Consider the following 21,535-nt stretch of genomic DNA (forward strand, 5'->3'; position numbering starts at 1 on the left):
GATGTGTTCTAACTGTATCACCTTCCCATTTTCCTTTTCTTTTTTCTTTTTTTTTACATAGAACTGCATAATCTAATAATAATTTTACCTAGAAGTACATAATCTAATATGTCCTTGCTTTTCAAAGATGGTGAAGTATTATTTGAGGGGAATTTTTCAAGTATTTCTAATAGGCATAGGCATGCATATGTGGTTAAGAAGCCTGCTTCCCAACTATGTGGTCTTGGTGTCTTCCACAATAGTCCAGGGCCAACCAAAGCCTTGTGAGTGAATTTGGTAGAGAGAAACTGAAAGAAGCTCATCATATATTATATATATATTTGTGATTGAATTCGGCAGGTGGAAGTTACTGCCGTGTGTGTATATGTGCGTGTAGGTGCTTGTGCTTCTCCGAAAGAGAAAGAGAGGGATATATATATATACATACAAACATGGTGTGATGGGTAAATTGTTGCCATTTTATATTTTTAACTTCACGCATACACATTGTTTGTTTTTGATTTTGTCAATTACACAGTATAGTAGGGTCAGCTGGGCACTGTCTGTGAGAAAAACAGCACCATGACGCAATTCACTCTGCCAGAAATTTGGAAACAACATGCTGCACTGCTTGGCAGTTGTGCTGGAAGTTCCAATACGAACATTTCAGGGTGTCTGGGTGTCAATCTGAGGACATGTACTGAGAGTGATAAAAGCAAACATCCAGTCAACATTATAGAGTTTGGAGTGATCCCTAGTGATGACGACATTATGCCTCCATTCATTTTCCCACACAGCCTCATACTCAACACGGAAGCCTACATCAAGTACCTTGTGGAGGTAGTGCTGCCCTGAATCAAGAGAGTGGCTGCTGAAAGACTCCATCTCTGGCAACAAGACTGGGTTCTCCTGCTTGTGTGACATGGTGCACTACCTCCTCAAGGCCCTTGATGTAGACTTCTGTGTTGAGTCTGAGGCTGCATGGGAAGACGAATGGAGGCATAACATCGCCATCACTAATGATCACTCCAAAACCCATGATGTTGACTAGATGTTTGATTTTTATCACTCTCAGAATATGTTTTGGAGACACTGCAAGCCAATGGTTGTTCTGTGTGTTCACCATCTGATCCTGGTAGAAATTTTTCTCGTCTGAGAAAAACCAAAGCATGTTCAGTTGGAAGGGATGCTTGAGTTTGTTCAAAAGTTTCATAGCACAGTCTTTCCTCTTGTCCTTGATGGCTTGGGATAAAAAAATTGACGCTTTCTCATCGTGTATGAAGAATACCAAATGTCTTCATGAACTACCTGCCTGATAAGAAACTCAGACACTCCCATGTCCCTGAAGATGGACCTGATTGACTTGGAGGGATCATTGTCAATCACGGCCTAGAACTCACCAACAAATTCAGGAGTTCTTTTCTCATCAGAACAATCAGAGTGAGGTTTCTGAGCTGCTATACCTTTGTAATTACCATTAGACTCATCCAACTCTTTCCTAATCCCCTGCACTGTCCTCAGATTGACACCCAAATCCTCTGAAATGCTTGTATTGGAGCTTCCAGAGTGAATGCCAAGCAGTACAGCATGTCGTTTCCAAATTTCTGGCAGAGTGAAATGCATCATGGTGCTGTTTTTCTCACAGACAGTATTCAACTGACCCTACTATACTGTATAGTCGACAAAATCAAAATCAAACAATGCAACAATTTACCCATCACACACTGTATATACGTGTGTGTGTATGTGTGCGTGTGTGTCTGTACTAGACTACCCGTGACCTGTTGGGTCACCCGGTAAGTTTGAGTTTCCCAGCAACGGAGTTTTATTTCGTGGGTTTTTTTTCTTTTGTAAGTTATTTTGCAGGCTTTCAATGAATATGACATCAAAATCACACATAAGCAGCTCTTTTCCCCCAGAAAAGGAAAGATTTGGCTGCTATTTCTTGCATGCCCTGCTGTCACATAATAGGTATTTCGGGTCCTTTATCACAAATAGCAGTTATGTGGTATCAAGGTGTGCTAGAAATAGCAACCAAATTTTTGAAAGTGAGATACGTTGAATGCACTTGAAAAAAATTATTTCCCATTGAGGTTACGAATGGGTCTTTTAAGAAATATTTATACCAAAAAGACTTTTTGTGATGGTATTCACTTGAAAATAATTTTAAAAACTATTAAAATAGTGTCTGTTTAAAGAAAGCTAAAATATAAATACTTATTGTACAAACAATTTACAGTTTTGAAATCACATTCACTTAAAAATATTTCTAAATGATTAAAATATTGTGTTTAACAAAAGTAAAAATATAAACATTTTTCATTATCAAATTACTGTATAACTGTAAGATATGTTACTTCCCTTTCAGAATCAAGTTAATTTCAGAGACTTTTTCCATTATGCCCCATTTGGGGTATCTTCACAACTACTTATCCAATTTATGTGAAATTTGTTTCATTCTACTCATATTTACATTTCAAGGGAAACTTAATTTGTAGTATTTTCCCATTACACGGCAGTTTGCCTGAGTAACATTGCAAGCAAGCAAGATTCAATCTGACTTTTAATGTATTGTGTGTGTGTGTGTGTGTGTGTGTGTGTATTAATAGCTAAAAAATCATATGGTATATACCTGGTATTTTGCCAGTAAAGCACATTCACTGGCTCAGTGTTCATTGAGTATTTGATTAATGCAAGATGGTTTGAAACAACTGTAGTGATCAATAAAGATTCTCGTATCTTCCATCTCTCTCATCATCATCATCATCATCATTTAACGTCCGCTCTCCATGCTAGCATGGGTTGGACGGTTCAACTGGGGTCTGGGGAGCCCGAAAGCTGCACCAGTCCAGTCAGATCTGGCAGTGTTTCTACAGCTGGATGCCCTTCCTAACGCCAACCACTCCGAGAGTGTAGTGGGTGATTTTATGTGCCACCGACACAGGTGCCAGACGAGGCTGACAAACGGCCACGCTCGGATGGTGTTTTTTATGTGCCACCGACACAGGTGCCAGACGAGGCTGGCAGACGGCCACGCTCGGATGGTTTTTTTATGTGCCACCGACACAGGTGCCAGACGAGGCTGGCAGACGGCCACGCTCGGATGGTGTTTTTATGTGCCACCGACACAGGTGCCAGACGAGGCTGGCAGACGGCACGCTCAGATGGTGTTTTTATGTGCCACCGACACAGGTGCCAGATGAGGCTGGCAAACGGCCACGATCGGATGGTGCTTGTTACGTGCCCACAGCACGGAGGCCAGTCGATGCGGTACTGGCTACGGCCACGTTCGGATGGTTTTCTTATGTGCCACGTGCCACCGGCACTGGTACCACAAAGATACAAATTCCATTGATGTTCAAGCAAATATATATATATTAGGAAGTTAAATATTATGGCTAGTCATAGAATGATTATTGGCTTCACACAAATAAAGCGTGCACCTTCAGCCATTTGAGTTTAACAAGTTGCTTATACTGCTAAGCACCTTATAGGTGTGAAACCAATGGTCACTCTATGACCAGTCATAACATTTAACTTTCTAAATACATTACTTCTTTAATGTTTTAGAGTGTGCTTCTTTTTTGGATATATGAACTATTGACGATATATATATATTATATATATATATATATATATATATATATTATATATATATATATATATATACATGTGTCTGTATGTGTGTTTGTGTACCTTTCTGTGTTGTTCCCCGCCACTGCTTGAAAACTGGTGTTGGTTTATGTCCCCAAAACCTAGCAGTTCAGCAAAAAAATCAATAAAATAAATACCAGACTTAAAAAAGATTAGTACTGAGATCAATTTGTTTGGTTAAACCCTTCAGGGTGGTGCCCCAAGATGACTGCTGCTCAATGACTGAAACAAATAAAAGATATCAAGCAATTGTGAAGAAGCTCCTTTATTTACCTGCATGTAGCATGTTTTATATTTATGTGAGATATGCAATAGATATGAGGAGGCTAAGGTTTTTAAAATGCTGAAATTATCAGGGCCTTCAAGTTTTGATCATCATCATCATTTAACATCAGTTTTCAATGCTGGCATGAGTTGGATAGTTTGACAGGAGCTGATCAGCAGGAGAGCTGACAAGCAGAAGAGCAGGTCAATGGGAGAGCTGTCCAAACTCCAATTGTCTGTTTTGGTATGGTTTCTACAGTTTGATGCCCTTCCTAAAGCCACTACTTTACAGAGTGTGCTGGGTGCTTTTTATGTGCTACTAACAATTCTGTCAGCTCGCCACCTTAGAGCAAAATAAGGATAATATTTATGCACTAAAATTTAAATATCTTTTGTACACAAAAACCAGATTCATCATCATCATCGTTTAACGTCCACTTTCTATGCGAACCAGATGGCTGCACCAGATTCCAATTTGATCTGGCTTTCTTATTTTTCTGTTCATTTTGCTGGTTTCTAAGAGCAAGTGACTGTGCATATAATTTTTTTCTTTAAAAACCGGATTTCTGTAAGACTTTAATATCACTATTGATTTGACTAGAGTAACGAGGTGGTGGGGAGGTTCTTGTTTTGTCATTTGATCATATGACAAAGTTTGTGTGTGTGTGTGTGGTGTATGTGTTTGTAGGTGATTATTTTCATGAGATAAGTTCTGTCCAATATGTTGTGCTCTATTGATCAATTCACAAAGTGAGTGAATGCATGTGACTTTGTTTATCAAAAAAAAAAGAACTTGCACTATATTTCATAATCATATGACCCTATTTTTATTTTATACTGTCACGTTTATTTTAATGCTTTAATTTTAGACAGCAAAAACTAAATAGAGTTTTTAATCTGAAAAATTTCACTGTCTGATATGTATAATTGCTATGACAGATATTTATATATTTTCCTTCTTTGGAATGTACTTTTTTCTACATCCAATATACTTTTTTGCTATTATACTATTTTTACAATGAATTCCATAAAATAGGGAAGAACTTTGTATATTGCATTATTTCAATGTCAACATCATTACCCTCACAATCTTCAATCTCCATCCTGTACACAACACAACTCATCTCTATTACCACTCTGTCCCTCCTTTTCTCACTAACCACTGACACTAATACCTTCCCTTTTTCCTGTTCCTGTTGTAGACCTTACCCTGACAGTGATTAATTACCCTGTTACTTTCCTCAGTCATTTTCATAACTATCTCTTCCCCTCATCATATTTCACCATCTCTCATCAGCTTCCCTAAGAATCATCAATCACACTCTCCTTTTCTATCTCTCTCCCCCACCTGCTTTCAGTTATAAGGGGCACCTTTAGACTCTTTAGTCTTGCAAGGTGCAAAGCAAACTCAGTAGTGCTGGTACCATGATACAGCCCTAACACTCAATTAAGTGATTGGCACTATAAAGCGCATCCAGTCATAGAAACTATGTCAAAATAGAGACATTACAGTATGATGTAGTCCTCTATTTCATCACATCCAGTTGAACCATCCAACCCATGACAACATGAAAAGTCGACATTAAATGATAGAGTTACTATCTCTCTTGGTAATGAAGAGCCTCTCTTTTAGAGTGAAAAGTAGATTGTATTATGCCAGTGTACGGACAGCTATGGACATGACAGTGAGACATGGACTGTGACTACTGAGGATATGTGAAGACTTGATAGAAATGAAGCTAGTATACTCTGCTGGCTGGGTAATGTCAGTGTACATATACAACATAGTGTAAGTAATCTGAGAAAAAAACTAGGTATATAAAGCATCAGATATTGTGTGCAAGACAAAAGACTGTGCGGACACGATCGTGCAATGCATCTGAATAAAGACAGTTGCATCAAGAGGTACCAATCTCTAACAGTGGAGCTAACATCTGGAAGAGACAGGAACAGGAAGATGTTTATATGAATATATATATATATATATATATATATATCACATATATATTCATATATATATGTGTATATACATATGTATACATATATATTAATATATATGTGTATATACATACGTATACATATATATTAATATATATGTGTATATACATACGTATACATATATATTCATATATATGTATATATACATACGTATACATATATATTCATATATATGTATATATACATACGTATATATATATATATACACATTTAGATTCCTTAGAAGAAAGTAGCGAATGTATATGAAAACAAGGATGAAAAAAACAGAGAAACGTTACGCAAACACATATGCAATAAACAGGACATAACAACAGGTGTCTTTCAACTAAGGACAAATTAAATTAAGCTGGCATGTGTGGAAGTAAAGCCTTTCAGCAGGGACATTAGATTTAACAGGCAAGGGGAGAAATATGGATAGTACTCGAACCAAGAAAGAAAGGTCAGGTCTGGCCGAACACCAGTCACATGGGGCTAGAAGAGAGAGAGGTAGAGGCAGAAGGATAGAAGAATTAAGGAGGGCGAGAAAAAATGAAAGAGATATAGTGAAGTGAAAGAGGAGGGAAAGTGAGCATGAAGAGAAGGCCAGGAAATGTGAGAGAGGGGGAAGGAAAAACAAAGAGTGGAATGAACGAAGTGTGAAAGGGCTGATAGAAAGAAAACAGAGAGATCTAATGGATACAAATTAATTTATAATTCTTTACTACCTACAAGGGGCTAAACACAGAGAGGACAAACAAGGACAGACAAACGGATTAAGTCGATTATATTGACCCCAGTGCGTAACTGGTTCTTAATTTATTGATCCCGAAAGGATGAAAGGCAAAGTCGACCTCGGTGGAATTTGAACTCAGAACGTAGCGGCAGATGAAATACCGCTAAGCATTTCGCCCGGCATGCTAACGATTCTGCCAGCTCGCTGCCTTTGCATTTTAAAATACCATGGATGGAAAATCATCAGGGTGCACAAAATGTATAGAGTACACCTAAATATGAATATTAGGTGCCCCATCCCAACATATACCTACATATATGAATATATAATTCTATAATATAATAACTAGTAATAAATAACTTTGAACATTGGGCCTCTCACCAAGGCAATGACTAGTGACCAGGACCTTTGGAAATATACTGTGCTTGAGAAGACTCGGCAAGCTCAAGTGAGACCATAACCTTGTGGCCTATGCCAGGGGTGTAACCAGCCCACTTATGCATACCTTTCCTTCATTGGACACTAAACTCTGCTTGCGAAGACTTGTTGAGGAAATCGAAATCAAATTCGCTGACTGGCATCCGTGCTAGTGGAACACTAAGAGTACCACACGAGCATGATCGTTGTCAGAGCAACAAGCTGGCCTCCATGCCGATGGCACGTAAAAAATACCATTTTGAGTGTGATCGTTACCTGCGTCGCCTTACTGGCACTTGTGCGGGTGGCACAAGAAAAAACATTTAAGCAAGGTCGTTGCCAGTGCCACTGGACTGGCTCCTGTGCAGGTGGCACATAAAAAGCACCATTTGAGTATGGCCATTGCCAGTACTGCCTGACTGGCCCTCATGCCGGTGGCATGTAAAAGCACCCACTACACTCTCAGAGTTGTTGGCATTAGGAAGGGCATCCAGCTGTAGAAACTCTGCCAGATCAGATTGGAGTCTGGTGCAGCCATCTGGTTCGCCAGATCTGTCAAATCGTCCAACCCATGCTAGCATGGAAAGCAGACATTAAACGATGATGATGGTGATGATGATGACTTTAATATGCTTTCAATAATATGCATATACATATGAAGTAACTTTAGAACGAAATATCTATATACACACACACACATATATATATATATATATATATATATATATTATATATATATATATATATATATACTAATACATAAATAAAAATATATATATACATATGCATACAAGTGTATAAACATATAAACAAATTTTATTTCACCTTCATATTTTTTTATTTTATCAATATGCATACACATGCATATTAATGTATAAACTATTGACATCCATACTTGTTGCGAGTACAAATCTGATCAAAGAGGAAAAGGATCCCATCACCTTTAAACGGAATCTGGACAAATTTCTTCAAGGAATACCAGATAAGCCACCTATACCTTTATACAACTCACTCAACAAGAACTCCCTACTTGAATGGACCAAAATACTACAAAACTTGACTTAAAAAGGATTTAGATAATCCTATCAGGTGGTGTTATTAAGTTAGACATGGTTTGGATCAATCTTTGCGCAAAACATTTAAGTTTTATCTAAGTTTATATCTTTATATATAAAAGTAAGGTTGTGTGTCTGTCTCCTATAATTTAGATTCCTTACTCCCACATTTTGCGGTGCAGTTTAACCAAAACCGGGTATCTTATAGTCGTGATACATATCGAGCCCTTCTGGGTATTAGCACGCATCTACGATGAGTCTACGATTTAAAAAAAAATTTACCATCATTTTTTTCCATTTTAATGCATTTTTTTGCTATTTTTTGGCTATAACTCTCTAAAAATGCTTATATAGTTATTTCCCTTACAAACCCAAGCAACGCCGGGCGATACTGCTAGTATATATATAATATTTATATACATATATGCATGCACATACGCACACATGTATACAAACATGAGTATGAATTTTATTTCACTTTTACTTTGTTTTATTAATTATGCTGTTTTACTCATATATACTATAACTCATTATTTATTATTATTATTATTATTGTTGTTTCTCACATTAAGTCATATGTTTGGCGCTCCCAAAATTGTTTGAATTTTTGTCACCACAAGTTGTTAAACTTTTGTTTTTATTGTTTAATTTTTATTATAAAGTAGCTGCCCTCCTAGGGAGATAGTTTTTGTAGGAAAAGAGAGCCCTTTTGGGAGCTAAATACACCCATTTACTTCAAAGAATTTCTTCAAAAATTCACAAAAAAACAACAATGGCAATTGAGCAAGATAGTGAAGACTGGAGGTTGAACAGCCAGTTCAACAAAGCCTTCTCCGCCCACACCAACACTATTGTTCCTGCACAGAAGGAAAAGAAGGAAGAAGAGAGGAAAGAAGAAAGAAAACAGGAGAGAAATGAAGACACTAGCACTGCCACCACCACCACAAATACGAACAACAGCAACAAGCCAAGCGTCGATTGTTTCACCTCAGTCGCAAAGCAAATTAAAGAAAGACTGAATGTAATAATGGAAGACATTAAAGCCTCAAAAGGACTGTTGAAAAAATAGAAACAATGTAGCACTAAATACCCCAAATGATCTAATAAGCGAAACAAACAAAAGAACACTCATCTACAAATGTGTAAATACAAAAAAAAAAGAAGAAAACAAGCAACTTGAACTCATACTTAAGCCAGTATGGAATGTGAAAACATGTAACAAGAGGAAAATGTTTTGGTACTGTGGAGAAGCATTTCACAACAAAGCAAGAAGCAAGACACCATTCCACAGTGCTACTAAAAGGTTGAGATTTTTTACTCATGCCAACATACCTCGGTCAGTATGTAACAAAGATAAAAATTGGGGAGATACCTCCAGAAATAAATATATGCTAGCTGGCTGGTTGGCTGGTTGGTGAACAGTTGTCCTCCTACACATAGAGGACACCGCCACAATACTGGAGGTGCACAAGTTGCACCAACAAAATTGGTCAGATCAGGGGATGGAGCTCTTAATCCAAGTGGAACAAGGGAGCATAGAGCTCATCCCTGATATGATCATCTGCCAGACAGCCCAAAATTAAATGTGGCCATAGAGGGCAGAGGCCAAGGTATAACCTCTGTGGTGACAAGAACCACCTCAAGAAAGAGAGGGGTACAACAGCTAGCACTACTACTAACACCAGTGCAGTAACAGCAACTGGTACAGCAGCAGCAGGGACTAGCACTGGTGCTATCACCACCACCACCACCAGAAACAGCCTCAACATCCAAAGGAGTACCACCACCACCACATGCAGATGAACCCCCACAACAGACCACTCTAAACAAGGGCACAGACTATTCAGGTACTGAGGTTGAGGAGGAGGAAAGGCGCACAGTCCCACCAAAAAAAGAGGAAAAAACAAACTGCAAAACAACTGGAAAAGGAGGAGAGGTGCAAACAAGCTGAACTTCCCAACAGCAGCATCATACACAACCGCCAACAACAGTACCACTTTCACCAGCACTACCACCCAAAACACAAACATCAACACAAATTACAACACACACACACTCCACAGGCACTACCAACCTCACAGTCATAAACACAGACAATATACACCTTGTCACACACATAAGAAACAACACAGATGCCACAATGAAAGACTTTGTCTTCTCGACACACAATACACCACCACCACACATAAAAATTCTAAAAGTTACACATCACACACACACAACACATTAAAAACAAACTTTCCTGGAGCTGTTGAGCCATTTCAGAAAACTTCTTCAAAAAGACTCTACAAAAACCTACTTGTAGAAACACCCACACAAATGAACAAGGGGGCCCACACCACCAGACAACAGCGGTAAGTAGCACTCTCTTTCATTAACATATATTTTTCAACATGGTCATGCTCAAAATTGGTTGTATAAATGCCTGGGGCCTCAGATCACCTTTTAAATGACTTGAGCTCCTTTAATGCAAACGTAGAAGCCATTAGTGAAACCCAACTTTCAGACCCGCAGGCCTTCATACCCCTCTTCACTAGATATGAGATCTACTTATCTCCATGTTGGCTGGGAAAAGGTGGTGGTGGAACTGCAGTGTTTTTCCAGAAAGGTCTGGATTAGAAAATAAAGGCAATCTTCCTGTATCCAGAAAGTAAGTTGGTGGTCCAGGATGTGAGCAGCATTGCCTTCAGACTTCAATCATCTGGAGGTTTTCCTGGGAACGTCTCAAACTTTAGTGTTAGTAGGGGATTGGAACACTGCCTTAGATGGACTTTTGGATCATGTGGGACTATCTGATAGGAGAGTGGGGTGCAAAAGCCTCATAAACCCGCTCAGACGTTTTCAACTGTCTGACAGATACCAATTAGATCACCTGAATGTGCCAATGTAGACTTGAACAAACCACATCAGGTCATCTAGATTGTATTCATGATCTGTATGGTGACCTAGATAAGTTTTGTAGACAGGGCCCTGGTTACTGGAAGCTGAACCAATCGTTACTGACATGCCAAACTTACAGAGACCGGATTAATGAATTAGTTAAGCAGGCATTGACAGGAGCAATCATCAACAACAATTGGTGGTTTGCTCTTAAAAAGGCAATTAGAGTAGAATCCATTAGGTTTAGTAAGGCTTTAGCGATAAAAAGAAATAAAATAGAGAGAGGTTTAGTTAGAAAGTTAGATGAGGTATTTAGGAAAGGCATCACAACCAACATATTGGCAAAAAGATTGACCCTTGACCAATACTTTGACACCAAACATGCAGGTTGTGTTATCAGAGCTAAGGCACATAAATTAAGCAGGGTGGGAATGAAATCTGCTAGATGGGCTTGAGTGGCAGAGGCAAAATGTGGCAACAAAGCCACCATTTGGTCTTTAGTGGACCAAAACAGGTGCAAGATGTTTGAACTGAAGCAGACATGTGTGGCCTTTCAGCAGCACTTTGCTCGATTGTTCAGGACAAGTGGTAGAACGAATAAAAGGGCAGACTTTGGTGTCTACTTGGACAGCCTGCTGCAACTCTCAACCAGCAAGGCAGAGTGATGCAAAAGGCTGATAACAGTCATAGAAATACAGGAAGCAATGAAGGGCTGTGCAAGAGGCAGATTACCGAGTTTGGATGGTCTGCCCTACAAGCTTTTTATTTCTATGCCAGATATCTACCGCAACTGGCAACAGAATGGGGGAATTCCCACTTTTGTTTGTTGAGGGGCAGTGGCACTGCTGTGAAAGGACCCAATCAAGGGAAACATTATAGAGAATTTCAAGCCCATCACTCTGCTCAATGCAGAATTGAAGATTCTGGCCAAGGTGTTAGCCAAGAGGCTGGTGCTTGTCATGGAGAAGATAATTTGTAATGTGCAAACATGCACTATATCAAAGAGGACCATGACAATCTCCACCTCATGCACTACATCACTGAGAGGGTGGGTAACAAAGTTGGCAGGGGTGGGGCTCTGATCAATTTAGATCAATCTAAAGCTATCGATAGGGTCGACCACCAATATTTGGCAGCTGTTGTCATGGCAGTCAGTTTCAGTTCAGTTTTCCATGGTTAGATTGCTACTTTGTACAGTGGCATCAACTCAGTAGTTCGGGTGAATGGTCACCTGTCAGAACCATTCAGTATCTTATGCTTGGTCCATCAAGGGTGCACTCTCTCCTCTCTTCTGTATGTACTGACTCTTGAACCACTGCTGTGGAAGCTGGAGGCATTGAGGGTGTTCCCATGTGATTTAGGATGTGGGAGAAGCATGTCTGCTTATGCCAACAATGTCACCATCATAGACCTGATAGGCACCACACTAAAAGAATATGAAGCGGTGACAGGAGCAAACATTAATGTGGAAAGATCAGTGGACTTGCAACTCGGCATCTGGAGAAGGAAGTTCATGCCATCCAACATCGGGGGGGGGGGGGGGCTGGACAGATGGTCTGGTTAAATTGCTTGGAGTTTGGTTTGGTCCAGACCTCTAGATAGAGAAAAACTGGGATGAGGTGACGAACAGGTTGGCCAATCTCACCCAGAAACGAAGTTGTCCCTGAGAAGTCAAGCCAAGGTGAATGCACACATCGTATCCATCATCTACTACTACTCAACCGTCATTCCTTGCCCCTTATGTTAGCTGAACAAGCTGGTGCACTTACTCTTCCACTTTCTGCAGAGGGGACACATGTTGCTGGTCAGACACTCCATCTGCTGTCAACAACTGCTGAAGTGGGGCCTGGGCATGCCATAGTTGCTGATGTACAGGTATGTGATCAGGCTGCGACATCTTCAGCGTTTCCTTGACAGTGAGCAGGTGTGGTCACATTTTGTTAGACTTGCTTTCTTACAACTCGTCTCTTTGACTGAGCTGCAATCCTGGATTAAGCATAGACTGATGAGGTGCGCTTGGCACCTCAAGTGACATCAAGCACTCCCAGCCCTCTGTCAGTCAGGCAATGTGGTCGGTGGTAGTTCCACTTTAACATTCTATAGAGGGTTAGTGGTGGAAAAGTGTGACGACGTTCTCAGGGAAGCTCTGGGCATTGGCGAGGATCAACTTACTGGTCTGTTCCGGAGGACTTTCAGACCAGGGCCTATGGATAACTTCCAAAAATACCTGGCTGGTAGTGCTACAGATGGGTGCTGCCCATTTGGGATAAACTTTACAGGCACAGAAGTGCCATCAGCCAAACATGCCTGAGGTGTGCGCAGAGCAACAAAATAACAGAACTGTTCTGCATACACTCATCCAATGCCTGAGCATTACTGACCAGTGGGTTTATGCCAAACACATGCTGCCTATAAGCTGAATCCATAGTGAAGATTGCTTCACCACCCTCCTTTGGCTGAGAGGGGCAGGCAATTTTTATTTGTCTGGTGGCTGTAGCAAAAGAGGTAGTGTGGTAGACACATTTGAAAGGGCTAAAGACAGACACTTTCCTCTTTGGCCAAGCCCTCATAAACTTTTTCAAGTTTCACTTGAAAAGGAAAGTGAGGGTGGAGAGAGAAGTGTTATCTAGCAAATTTGTTGAAAGGTGAGTGAATGTTGGAAAAATGGTCAGTTTGAAAGGACCCATTTTGAGCATGTCCCTGTAAAAACAAAAGGAGAAGGCTCTTGCTCTGTTGGTCAGGCCACCTGTGACGTTTGTGAATTTTTCTATGAGTAGCCTTAAAGCACCTCCCCCTTGTGGGAGTTTTATTTGTTTAATTTTCTGCTCTTTTTTGTCTGCATGCTTTTAAAACCCATTTGTATTGTCCTGTCTTTGTCACTTCATATAACTTTATGTAAGCCCTTGTGGCCAATAAAAGAATTATTATCATTGAATTAAAAATAAAAGTAATAATCTTAACACACGCGTGCACACACACATATACAGACACATCTAATAAACATGATTATATGTTCTGAGTATTCCAACAGATCACAATGTAATCCGTGTATTGTCCTGTGCACCTGGATGATATTCCATCCAAGGTATTTAAAATGCAAGATATAATCTTGCATTTTAAAATACCTTGGATGGAAAATCATCCAGGTGCACAGAAGGACAATACACGGATTACATTTGTATATATTTTGTAGTTTTAATTTTGGTTGTGAAATGAAACAATTGTAGGTGAATATGTTAATTAATAAATTAATTTGTATCCATTAGATCTCTCCGTTTTCAAACTTAATAATAATATTTTATATTTTATGATATTTTATATAATACATTCATTGAAGAAATATCTCTTCAAAATACTATATATTAAACAAGTGTATCTGAGATAAAAATATCCCTATAAGAAGTCTAAATATCCTCATAGTGACTATATATATATATATGTATGTATGTATGTATATGCACACACACACACACACGAGAAAACATATATATAAAACACATACTTTTAATAAATATTTTTTCCATCTGTATTCAGGTCATTTTTTAACTTTTTGCTCTTTTGTTTGAGGAACATTTTTTACAATTTCAATGACCACTCATGCTTATCATGTTTGTTATAAATACTAAATATATATATATATATATATATATATATCATCATCATCATCATTTAACATCTGCCTTCCGTGCTGGCATGGTGTGTGTTTGTATAGATAGATAGGTAGGCAGATAGATAGATAGATAGATAGATAGATAGATAGATAGATATAGATAGATAGATAGATAGATAGATATGGTGTTAGGAAATGCATCCAGCTGTAGAAACCTTCCCAGATCAGATTCAAGGCTCCTGGCTTGCCAATCCTCAGTCAATCCGTCCAACCCATGTCAGCTTGGAAAGCGGATGTTAAACAACAATGATAATGATATATACACATACCCCATACATACACAATATATACAGAGATTCAAAAACACCTGCACAGATGTGTGTGTATGTATGTATATATGTATGTATGTATTCTTTTACTTGTTTCAGTCATTTGACTGCGGCCATGCCAGAGCACCGCCTTTAGTCGGGCAAATCGACCCCAGAACTTATTCTTTGTAAGCCTAGTACTTATTCTATCAGTTTCTTTTGCCAAACTGCTAAGTTACAGGATGTAAACACACCAGAATCAGTTGTCAAGCAATATTGGGGAGACAAACACACACAAACATATACATACACATACATGTGTATATATATATACACAACAGGCTTCTTTCAGTTTCCGTCTCCCAAATCCACTCACAAGGCCTTGATCAGCCCGAGGCTATAGTAGAAGACACTTACCCAAGGTGCCACCTGGAACCACGTGGTTGATAAGCAAGCTACTTTATTTCATGAAAATTCGCCATTAAGGCGTTACATAGAGGAGACATACAAGGAGAGACAAACATAAAGCAAGCTACTTACCACATAGTCAGCCCTGCACCTTTGTATGTATATGTATATAATATACATACGAGTATATATAAATATATATATACATGTGTGCATATATATATATATATATATATATATATATATATATATCATCATCATCATCATTTAACATCTGCCTTCCGTGCTGGCATGGTGTGTGTTTGTATAGATAGATAGGTAGGCAGATAGATAGATAGATAGATAGATAGATAGATAGATAGATAGATAGATATGGTGTTAGGAAATGCATCCAGCTGTAGAAACCTTCCCAGATCAGATTCAAGGCTCCTGGCTTGCCAATCCTCAGTCAATCCGTCCAACCCATGTCAGCTTGGAAAGCGGATGTTAAACAACAATGATAATGATATATACACATACCCCATACATACACAAATATATACAGAGATTCAAAAACACCTGCACAGATGTGTGTGTATGTATGTATATATGTATGTATGTATTCTTTTACTTGTTTCAGTCATTTGACTGCGGCCATGCCAGAGCACCGCCTTTAGTCGGGCAAATCGACCCCAGAACTTATTCTTTGTAAGCCTAGTACTTATTCTATCAGTTTCTTTTGCCAAACTGCTAAGTTACAGGGATGTAAACACACCAGAATCAGTTGTCAAGCAATATTGGGGAGACAAACACACACAAACATATACATACACATACATGTGTATATATATATACACAACAGGCTTCTTTCAGTTTCCGTCTCCCAAATCCACTCACAAGGCCTTGATCAGCCCGAGGCTATAGTAGAAGACACTTACCCAAGGTGCCACCTGGAACCACGTGGTTGATAAGCAAGCTACTTTATTTCATGAAAATTCGCCATTAAGGCGTTACATAGAGGAGACATACAAGGAGAGACAAACATAAAGCAAGCTACTTACCACATAGTCAGCCCTGCACCTTTGTATGTATATGTATATAATATACATACGAGTATATATAATATATATATACATGTGTGCATATATATATATATATATATATATATATATATATATATATGGAGAACGGACGTTAAACGACGATGATGATGATGATATACATGTGTGCGTGTATATATATATATATATATAATATATATATATAATATGTATGTATATATATGTATGTGTGTATATATATATATATGTATGTGTGTATATATATGTGTTATATATATATATATGTATGTGTGTATATATATATGTGTATATATATATACATATGTATGTGTATATATATATGTATATATATATATATATATATATGTGTTATATATATGTGTATTATGTGTATATATATATATGTATGTATGTATGCATATATATATATGTATGTATATATATATTATATGTATGTATGTATGCATATATATGTATGTATGTATATATATATATGTATGTATGTGTATGTATATATATATATATATATATGTATGTATGTGGTATATATATATATGTATGTATGTGGTATATATATATATATATATATATATGTATGTATATATATATGTATGTATATATATATAATATGTATGTATATATATATATATGTATGTATATATACATGTTTCATATGTAGAGAAAACAAAAGACAGAGACAGGTGAGGGAACAACAGGTAGGTGTAATAGTTTGATAGTCAGGAAAAATGGAAAATTCTTTGACATTTCAAGCCTAAACTCTTTGAGTGAAAAGGATAAGAGGAAAAAAATGAAGAGAAAAAAGTTTACGCACACATACATAAAAATGTATGTATATACATCAGGAGTGGCTGTGTGGTTAGAAGCTTACTTCCCAACAACATGGTTCTAGCTTCAGTCCCACTGCATGGAACCTTGGGCAAGTGTCTTCTACTATAGCCTCAGGCTGACCAAAGCCTTGTGAGTGGATTTGGGAGACAGAAACAGAAAGAAGCCCGTTGTATATATGTGTATATATATATATATATATATATATTCATGTATGTATTTGTGTGTCTGTGTTTGTCCCCCCACTATTGCTTGACAACCGATGTTGGTGTGTTTATGTCCCCATAACTTAGCAGTTCAGCAAAAGAGACCAATAAAATAAGTATTAGTCTTACAAAGAATAAGTCCTGGAGTTGATTTGTTAGCATGGTAGCAGTCAAATGACTGACACAAATAAAAGAATATATATATATACACACGCACACAAACACACACACACATAACTTGTTACTGAGGTTTCAAGCCCATGGTTTCTTGTTATTTTGTTTGATGTTTCTTTGAAAGATGCATACACTTCGTCTGTGATATCTGTCACAAAGTGGAACAAGGGAGCAAAAACTATATGTACTTCAAACTTTCATGTTAGCTCTTTATTGGCAATTTTGTTCACATATAATTTTGGTGCCTTGTGCCAAAAAAGCAGTGTAATTACAAATTTTGTTCTTTTAGCTGCTGCCAAAACAGCAGCCAAAAAAGAACAAAAGTGTACAAGACAAAATAGAACAACTCAATGATAACTCCAAAAACAATAGTCACAACTTTTTCAATTCAGTCCATGAAGTGGGGGAAAAGAGCAGAAAAACATACAATGCAACCAAAGATTAAGAAAGTAACATATATACAAGCATAGCTGAAGTACTTCACTGTTGGAAAGATCATTTTGAACAACACTAAATTTCCAAACAACCTGAAGGTAATTTCAGAAATCTTGTTTGATCCATATAATATGGAATTCATATACTTATTCTATCAGTATCTTTTGCTGAACCACTATATTACAGGGACGTAAACACACCAACACTGACTGTCAAGTAGGAGACACACACATACATATATGACAGGCTTCTTTCAGTTTCTGTCTATCAAACCTACACACAAGGCTTTGGTCAGCCCGAGGCTATAGTAGAAGACACTTGCCCAAGATGCCATGCTGTGGGACTAAACCTGAAACCATGTGGTTGGGATGCAAGATTCTTACCACATACCACACCTAGGAAAAGTAATAGAAAGAATAAAAAACTATAAAGTCTTCCTGATATAGATGCCTTTACAGCTAAGTATCAAAAGGAGGTGACTATCTCATTTTCATTTATTATAGATATAATAAGAGATTATATTCAGCATAATAAGGAAAACAGTTAAAAACATTCTAAAACTGGGCTGATATACTGATTAATATGAATGTATAAAAGGAACCACTAGGAAATTATAGGGGCTATCTCTCTTATCAATACCAGGAAATTTTTTTTTTGTAGAATTCTCTTTGACATAATGAAATGTAAAGCCAAAGAAGCAAACAAGAGTAAGTTTGGTTCAAGACCTAGGCACGGCTGGTGCCATCATTCAAGTCAGGCAGATACTTGAAACAGCAGAAAAAACAAGAGTCCTTGCACTTCCTGAACTTTAAAAAGCTGCCTTCAACACAAGCTGACTGAAGGATCTATTGAAAATGTGATAGCAATTATTGACTACTCCAGGACAGTAGAGGCAAGGTGACAGATAGGTTTGATCTACAACTGGGTCTAAACTTGGTTGCTATCCCGCAACTCTTTACATCAATCTTCCTGGAATTTGTAATTAACTGCCTCTAATGAATATCCAAGATATCTGTCAAACTAAACTGTCATAATCACCATCATTTAATGTGTTTTCCAAGCTGGCACAGGTTGAACTGTTTGAGAGGAGCTGGCTAGGCAGATGATTGCACCAGGCTTTACTATCTGTTTTGGCATGGTTTTTACTGCTGGATGCCCATTCCTAACACCAACTACCTTACAGAGTGAACTGAGTGCTTTTTATGTGGCACCAGCACTGGTATCTCTCTCTATATAAATGGCAAAATGTCTGCGTGCATGTCCTTTATACAATTCCACAATTTTTCAGTTAGAGGGCTCGCACTTTCTATGGTCATTTAAAACTGTCCAAGGGTGGTCGTGCACATCTTTACATTTCCCCAGTCACCCCGCAAAGCCATTAAAAAATCAATAGAAGTGACTTTTTTGTGAATTTTCTATCCAAAACCCAATCAAAATGCCCGAAATTTGATACGCCAATTGAATGCCAGCTAGCTATATGTGATTGGTCGGAGATTTTGGACAGTACTCACGTGTATGTGCGCACGCACGCACGCAACTGTACATGCATGCACTAGCATTATGACCCGGCATAGTACTAGTATCCAATAAATAGTTAGATGAAGCATGTACAGAAAGGAGTATAGTACAAACTGTACTATCCTGTCACTTAGCAAGGAAATTACCATAATGGATCTGAGGGTTTGTATTCTTCAGCAGCATAGCACCAAATGGAGCAGAAAATGTAGTATGGCAGGCCTCACAAGCACTGACAACATTTGGAATGGATGAGACATCAACTAGCTGTGTATAATGTCCATCTTTTCTTTAAGTCTAAAACAAGTGAAGAATTTTTTCCATAAGAAAAGCTCTTCACATGACATATACCATAACCAAATTAACAAGGTGAAGTTTCAAATAATTCAGCCTTGTAATGACAAGGTTGTTCAATAATTATGTTGTACTGGTTCTCTGAAATCTGTGAAGACAGGAGTTACGACTTGTAACAATGGAGTAAAGCATCTAATCAAAGGCGAGAGTGAAGGATCAAAGAAGATCGAGTAAAGACAGACAGACATATAGATAGAGGATAAACAGATAGACAGACAGATGGACAGATGTGACAAATAGAGAATTAGATAGACAGATGTGTACATAGATAAATAAACATAGAGATAGATTGACAGACATCTCCATCAGATTCGTTGAACTAGGGCGTAAGAAGCTGAGCGTTTACAAACACGTGTTCCTTCAATGCAACCCATAGGTATAATTAGTGTGACATGCAGTATCTGTGAAATACAAATACAATCCATCCGATAGGCTTCCATACAGTTTCCTTCTCTATTTCCTTCACAAAGTAATCTAGGACAATGGTAAAAGACATCGAACCAGAGAACTACCTAATCCTTGCAAAGCGAACTTGTTAACCACTCGATTATATATATAGGGGCAGGAGTGGCTGTGTGGTAAGTAGCTTGCTTACGAACCACATGGCTCTGGGTTTAGTCCCACTGCGTGGCACCTTGGGCAAGTGTCTTCTACTATAGCCTTGGGCCGACCAAAGCCTTGTGAGTGGGTTTGATAGACGGAAACTGAAAGAAGACCGTCGTATATATGTATGTGTGTGTGTGTGTGTGTTGTCACCCCCCCCCCCCCCAGCATCGCTTGGCAACCGATGCTGGTGTGCTTACGTCCCCGTAACTTAGCGATTCGGGGAAAAGAGACCGATAGAATAAGTACTAGGCTTACAAAGAATAAGTCCTGGGTGTCGATTTGCTCGACTAAAGGCGGTGCTCCAGCATGGCTGCAGTCAAATGACTGAAACAAGAGTATATATATATATATATATATATATATATATATATATATATCTATATATATATATATATATATATATACTCTTTATATATATGAGAGAGAGAATGTGTATATACACACACTCGTGCATACGTGTGTTTATAGGGGATGTACAATTGATAAATAATTAATTTCCTTCAAATTTTCATGTAGCTATATGTTCTAAAGTTTTACAAGCTAAACTGAAATAAAATTATGATTATTCTTCCTGATAGCTTAACTTTATTGATCAACTAAGTAACCTAGAAAATCTTTCTGAAACGACCCTAGTAACATAAATACAGAAAAAGCACCTTCGATTGAAAACAATGTAAAAGCGACTGTAGCCAATTCTGAAAAAAATTATTTTAATTTGTATTTAATTCTATAGTTTCAGAAAATAATATGCCAGTAAATTCTTTTCAACAAATTATCAAACGTCTAGGCTTCAGAAATTAAGGAGAAATGACTAAGGTTAACGACTTCGATATAAAACAAAAACAAAGTCGAGGATAATAGAAGAAATGTAAATTTTCTCTACTCCCTCGGATTAGTTGTGATTTTTCTATTTTCATCCTAACTTTTGGTATATAATTTCAATAGAAATAAAACTATAATAGATATATTTATAAGTTCAACACATTTAAACAACTTTTCCACTCTGAATTATAATTATTATTACTCTATAAACTTTCGCAGCCTCATCATTTTGTTATGGAGTGAGAGATGTTT

The 21,535-nt window shown here is 37.8% G+C and overlaps 1 protein-coding gene across 2 annotated transcripts in view; it reads right to left on the reverse strand.

Moving 5' to 3' along the window:
* LOC115210892 (sorting nexin-16) overlaps positions 1 to 21,535 on the reverse strand; it is a 104,909-nt gene that overhangs the window by 81,377 nt on the left and 1,997 nt on the right. The gene's annotated exons all lie outside the window — the stretch shown is intronic.

The sequence above is a fragment of the Octopus sinensis genome, linkage group LG1 (genome assembly GCF_006345805.1).
Source record: "Octopus sinensis linkage group LG1, ASM634580v1, whole genome shotgun sequence".
Classification (NCBI taxonomy): domain Eukaryota; kingdom Metazoa; phylum Mollusca; class Cephalopoda; order Octopoda; family Octopodidae; genus Octopus; species Octopus sinensis.